The sequence below is a fragment of the Pteropus vampyrus genome, unplaced genomic scaffold, assembly GCF_000151845.1.
Source record: "Pteropus vampyrus isolate Shadow unplaced genomic scaffold, Pvam_2.0 Scaffold25, whole genome shotgun sequence".
NCBI classification, from domain to species: Eukaryota; Metazoa; Chordata; class Mammalia; order Chiroptera; family Pteropodidae; genus Pteropus; species Pteropus vampyrus.
This window is the reverse complement of record NW_011888806.1, coordinates 4,086,779-4,091,949: the sequence shown is the minus strand read 5'-3', so window position 1 is coordinate 4,091,949 and position 5,171 is coordinate 4,086,779. Positions and strand designations below refer to the sequence as shown.

Sequence of the window (5,171 nt, the reverse complement as noted above, 5' to 3'; positions counted from 1 at the left end):
TTGTTCTCAATTAAACATAGATATTATTTAGGGTGAGTGCAGAAAACTGAAATTTTTATGTCCTTGGAAGAACTTACAATTGCAAATAAGCACAAAATCTTAAGAAATTATAATGTTCTCAGCTGATAATAACTTCTCATACTCCTCATAAAGAAAAGCTCATTATATTAGTAAACACATTTATTTTGAGAATAAATATAATTGTTTCACTAGAAGTCACAAAAAGTTATCAATTATGATCTCCAAAAGTTAAGAGTTTTGAAACATAAACACAATTTTTAATGAAGTCAGGGTATCTAATGAAGTATTTAAGGGAAGAAAAAAAATGACCTTTGGATCTGTTCTTGCTTTGCCTGGGTGATTAATTTTTTTCTTTTTTTTTTCTTTTTCTTTACACACCCTGCCATAAACTTTTTTATTTACACTTTACTGTAACTGACTTCATGTCATTTGCTCTTGCTCAATAACAATCAGTTAACAGCAAAGGCAGGTGTTCTCAAGGATGTGGCCTTTTCATAGAGTGAATCCATACAGTTTTTTTTTTTAATCATCATAAAAAACATAAAGATAAAACTCATTCTAGAGTCTGGCAGGGAAAAAGATATATGCAAAAAAAGCTAAGGATGGAGATCTGGAATAGTAAAAATTGGTAGTAACCTACCCATTCTAAATTTATTTGTTCCCTTTTTTTTTTAGCAGTTGTATTTGTTTAATCACACCAGCGATGGTTTCTGCTAGCACCTTAATTTTTACATGGCTTTTGTTCTACCTTTTTGCATTATGTTTAGGTATAAAAATTATAATTAAACTTTTGGTTGAATTTCTGTAAAGTTTGAGTGTGCTGATCTTCTGAGATCATAACAATACTCCACTTTCCTACTCTCTTCACCAATGAACAATTTTTTTCCTGCTATCCTACTCGATAGAAATACATTATTTTTCCTTTCATTTTCCCACCTCTACACATGTGAGTACCAAGTTCACTCCAAACTGTACACCTATTCTTCCAGAATTTCCTAGTCCAATCTTCTGGTCAAATCAAGTTCTTCAGGATGGTCTGAGGATGTCCTCAAAAGTTGCCCCCCTTTTTCTCTTGGTCCTTTCTGCCACCAAATTACCACCATTAAGAATAATCTTTAGCTGCGTATTGGTAGAGCTTGGAGTTGAGGCCACCAACTGGCCAATGAACTCACAAGTGTAGGTAGTGTGCTACATATAAGGGCAAGTTTTTTACTAACACCACAAGGGTCTCTAGCCCAATGAGTGGAGTTCGATAGCAATCCTTGCTAAAGTGTTATTTGAACATATGAGAACTTTAAGGAGAGATGAAAGCATTTAAAAATGGTCTGTTTTTCTCTGTATTTATTGCTCTACTTGGGCCTCTCAAGCATTATTTGTCTTTTCTATTTTCAGACCAATTTGATGAATCCTGCTCTAAGATCTTAAAAAGGGGTACTAGCCCAGGAAGTTCACACGCATGACGCCTTCTCCCATGAAAACCTATGGGAGGTCATGCCTGATCTCTATTTTTACAGAGACCTTGAAGAGATTGAAAAGCAAGAGAGGCCACTGCTGAAAAGGCTGTGACCAAGAAGGAATATCAGGATGAACAGACTGCTCCAGCTCCTAAATTCACTTCTACTCATGCTAAGGACACAGACTAGTCTGAAAGCATGCAGGTGCCCTCTATGCCTGTTCATCAGTTCCCCACTGAAGATCAGGGTGCTCACTGGAGACTGGTCTGCATCCCTCACTGCTCAGGCCATTGAATCTGTAGGAATGACCATTGAGCGGTCTTCAGCTGTTCTTTCACAGACTCTTAAACAAAATCAAAATAAGGTTGACAGAAAAGAAACAGTTTCTAAAAGTGTGTCCATTAAAAAATAAAAAGAATAATCTTTAAACAAGAAACATCCTGGGCATAGTTAAAAATTAATGTGTAATTTGAGGAAGCCTACCTAGCCATTAGGATATTGACTTAGATTAATTTATTAGTTATTTAGTGGCCTGGAGGAATGGTATTCGGCAGCTAAAAGTAAAGGCTTAAATTAATCTGGTCTTGGAGCAACAGTGAGGGTGAGGATAAAAAAGAAAAAGCATAATAAGGAGAGAGAAGTGGATAGATTGAGAGAGAGATTGGTGATGATCAGGGTAATGATGGTAGTTGGAAAAGTAGGCATCATTAAAGAAGTAACAGAAACAGTTAAAAAGAAGGCAGATTTTGCTAGACAATAAATAGAGTCTAGACGATCCTCCTTAGGAGTGTTTTGATTTGAGAAGATCTCTTAATCTGAAATCTCAACCGTAATAGTCTGAAGGCCATTCACTTTGTTATTTTTTTTTAATGAATTTCTTTAGTTTTAGGCATTTCCTCATTTAAGTTCATATACCTTGAGAAGGTGGCTATTATGCCAAAATATTATATCGACCCTTATATTTTCTAAATTAACAATTTAAAAGAAATTTCATACATGATAGCCAAATTGGTTAAGATGGTTTTGTATGCAAGGAATAGAAAGCTCCCCTTAAAATTAACAATATACTAAAGGGAACTTATCTTCTTACCTAATGAAGAGGCTCTGGGAACAGTTAGGATTTGAGCATGGTTTGGTCCAAATTTTCACAATGTTATCAGGACTCTTTATCTCCTCTTCTGCAATTTTCTCAGCTCTGTCCACCAACATGGGTTGACTTTGTTCTCAGCTAGTCTTCCCTAATGCAAACAGTATAGCTGTTGGTAGTTCACAGTGCTACATGCTTCCTCATTCACATCCAGAAGGAGAAAATATGTTTTTCCCCAATAATAGAACTCTTGAGTTCCAACCTAATTGTACCAAATTGGGATATTTACACTTACCTTTGAGCCAATCATGTGTCAGAAGAAATGATATTACCTTAAATAACAAATCTGAGTGCTCACTCTGTTATAGTTAGAAGAGGCTGAACACAGGGGAGACAACCACAATGTTCACTGTGGACTTTAATAGATGGAGAGAGAAGCCCAGAGCTGGGACATCAGCTAGGGTAGGCCTGGGCAGGTTGTTTTAGAGGTAAGTCCTGTTTTATTGAGTATTTTCTGAAGACAGTAGGCATCTGGCAGGGTAGGCGATGCCAGGAAAGAAGAGGAGAAACATGCAAACGACATATTTCACTATGAGACTCTTCCCTTTCCAGTGGTAAACTCATGGCACGAACATGATCTGCCACATTCTCAGCATAATGACCAGGGTGACTGTGCTGGATCATTGAAAAATCTGTGTCATCTACATCTGCAGAGAAGTTTAACTTGCCAGTCCAGTCTAGATCCTTTTGGTATATTTTGCTGATCCTCTGCACTAAGTGGAAGTAACCATCACCCTACTTTCCTAACCCCTCTCCAGAAGTAGTCTCTGGTTCTCAATATAGTTCTGCCTTCTAGTCTGAAATGAGCATATTCCTGTATCACATTGAAGTTAGTTAAAAGCAACTAGGTTGTTTTCTGTTATTTCAAAAGAACTTTACCCTTATATCTTCAATTTTGAAGACTTGTAGTCAACCTAAACAGAGTTAGAGATTGAAACTATTTTGCTTTTAGACACTTCATTTGCCAGAATAAATGCTAAAAATGATTAATGTTAACTACTGTTTTTTAACTAAGTAGGACAAGCTAAAGCAGTGGTGTTAGCCCCTAGCCACACGTCAGAATCACTTAAGTGCCTTGACCTTTCCTGTAATGATTCCGATTTAATTAGTCCAGAGTGAGGCGTTGGCACAAACATTAAAAAATTTTTTTTCTATTGAGATATAATTCACATGTTATAAAATTCAACTATTTAAAATGATATCAAATATATTTACAGAGTTGGGGTACCCACATTTTTAATGCTCCTCAAGAGTTCTAATATTCATATAGATAGGGTTGAGAACACTGAGCTAAAGCAAATTGTTAGACTTTGAGACAACCTAATAATCAACTGAGCTCTAAGTTAAAAATTATTCAAAAAATATTCTAAATTCTGTGGTTTTAAGAAATTAATAGACAATTTTTAAGCTCAGCTTTAAGGTCACAGCAAAATTTAGTGGCAAGTACAAAGCTAAAATTATTTTTTTAACAATTAAATTCTCTAATTCAATTTAATTTATTGGTATTCTAAGTCTGAGGGAAAAAAACAGAAAAATCATTAATAATGTTCATGTTTTCTTAGGGAAAAAATTCACAAAATGGTTATTCTCCTTGTAAAGAGTTATTTTGTATTCATGTAAAATGTAAGATAAAATCAAAATATGGTTTTCTCTCTTTTTGAAAAATCTATTTACAATTTACTGATCAACACTTTCATAGCTCTCTTTTATTGGAGAAATAAAGCACTTAAACAAAATTCCAGTGATAAATAACTGAAAATATCCAATATTAATCTAATCCCTATGCATTCCTTTCTACCTTTGATATAAAAGATTAAAAAGTATTGCAGATATGTGCCTATATATATTTATCTCACAAAAGTGTTATTTGCTTTGAAGAAAATATTGATCATCTCAGCTAAATTTAGTTTACAGAAAACATCTATAATCAGAAAAGTTTTAATATGGAATATTTAGTATAAAGAGTTGCCTAAACTATTATAAATAAAAACGTGATCACACTAGTAGTTTTTGAACCATATTAAAGCAAATAGAAGTTTGTGTAGCCATTTGGTGAATTTAAACTGTGTGGTCAACTAAACAGGTCCACTTTACGACCAAATACTATCTTTAGTGCTGGGTGTAAAAACGCAGTAATATAAAAAGCAATGTAGAGCATAGTGGTTAGGAAAGAATCGTAGAGTCAGGAAAACCTGTTGGGGTGCCTCCACAAATTGTCACTGTGGTTTTAGGGAAGATATTCTCTCTAATCTTAATTTCTCCATTTCAAATATTGGGGAGAATTAATGGTACCTACTTTTTAAGGCAATCGTAAGTATTAAATGGGGGCAATATATGTAAAGTGCTTAGCTTATGACCTGGTACATAATAAATACTTAACTAACATGAACTGACATAACATCATTGTTGAGTGTCCCTAGAGGGAAAAGAGACTCTATTATTGTTTCTCTAGTCTTGTTACTGAAAATGAGCATGAGAGAGCACAGGGAACCATACTCAATTTAGTTTAACTTTGAGGATAAAGATGGTAGATGAGCCTGTATAGACAA

General features: G+C 34.6%; 1 non-coding gene across 1 annotated transcript; it reads left to right on the top strand.

The window, feature by feature from the left end:
- Nucleotides 1-1,139: 1,139 nt before the first annotated feature.
- On the top strand, nucleotides 1,140-1,294 carry LOC111737331. The gene has a single exon (XR_002779414.1). It is a non-coding gene; the product is annotated as a small nucleolar RNA SNORA62/SNORA6 family (small nucleolar RNA).
- The last annotated feature ends 3,877 nt before the right edge of the window (nucleotides 1,295-5,171 follow it).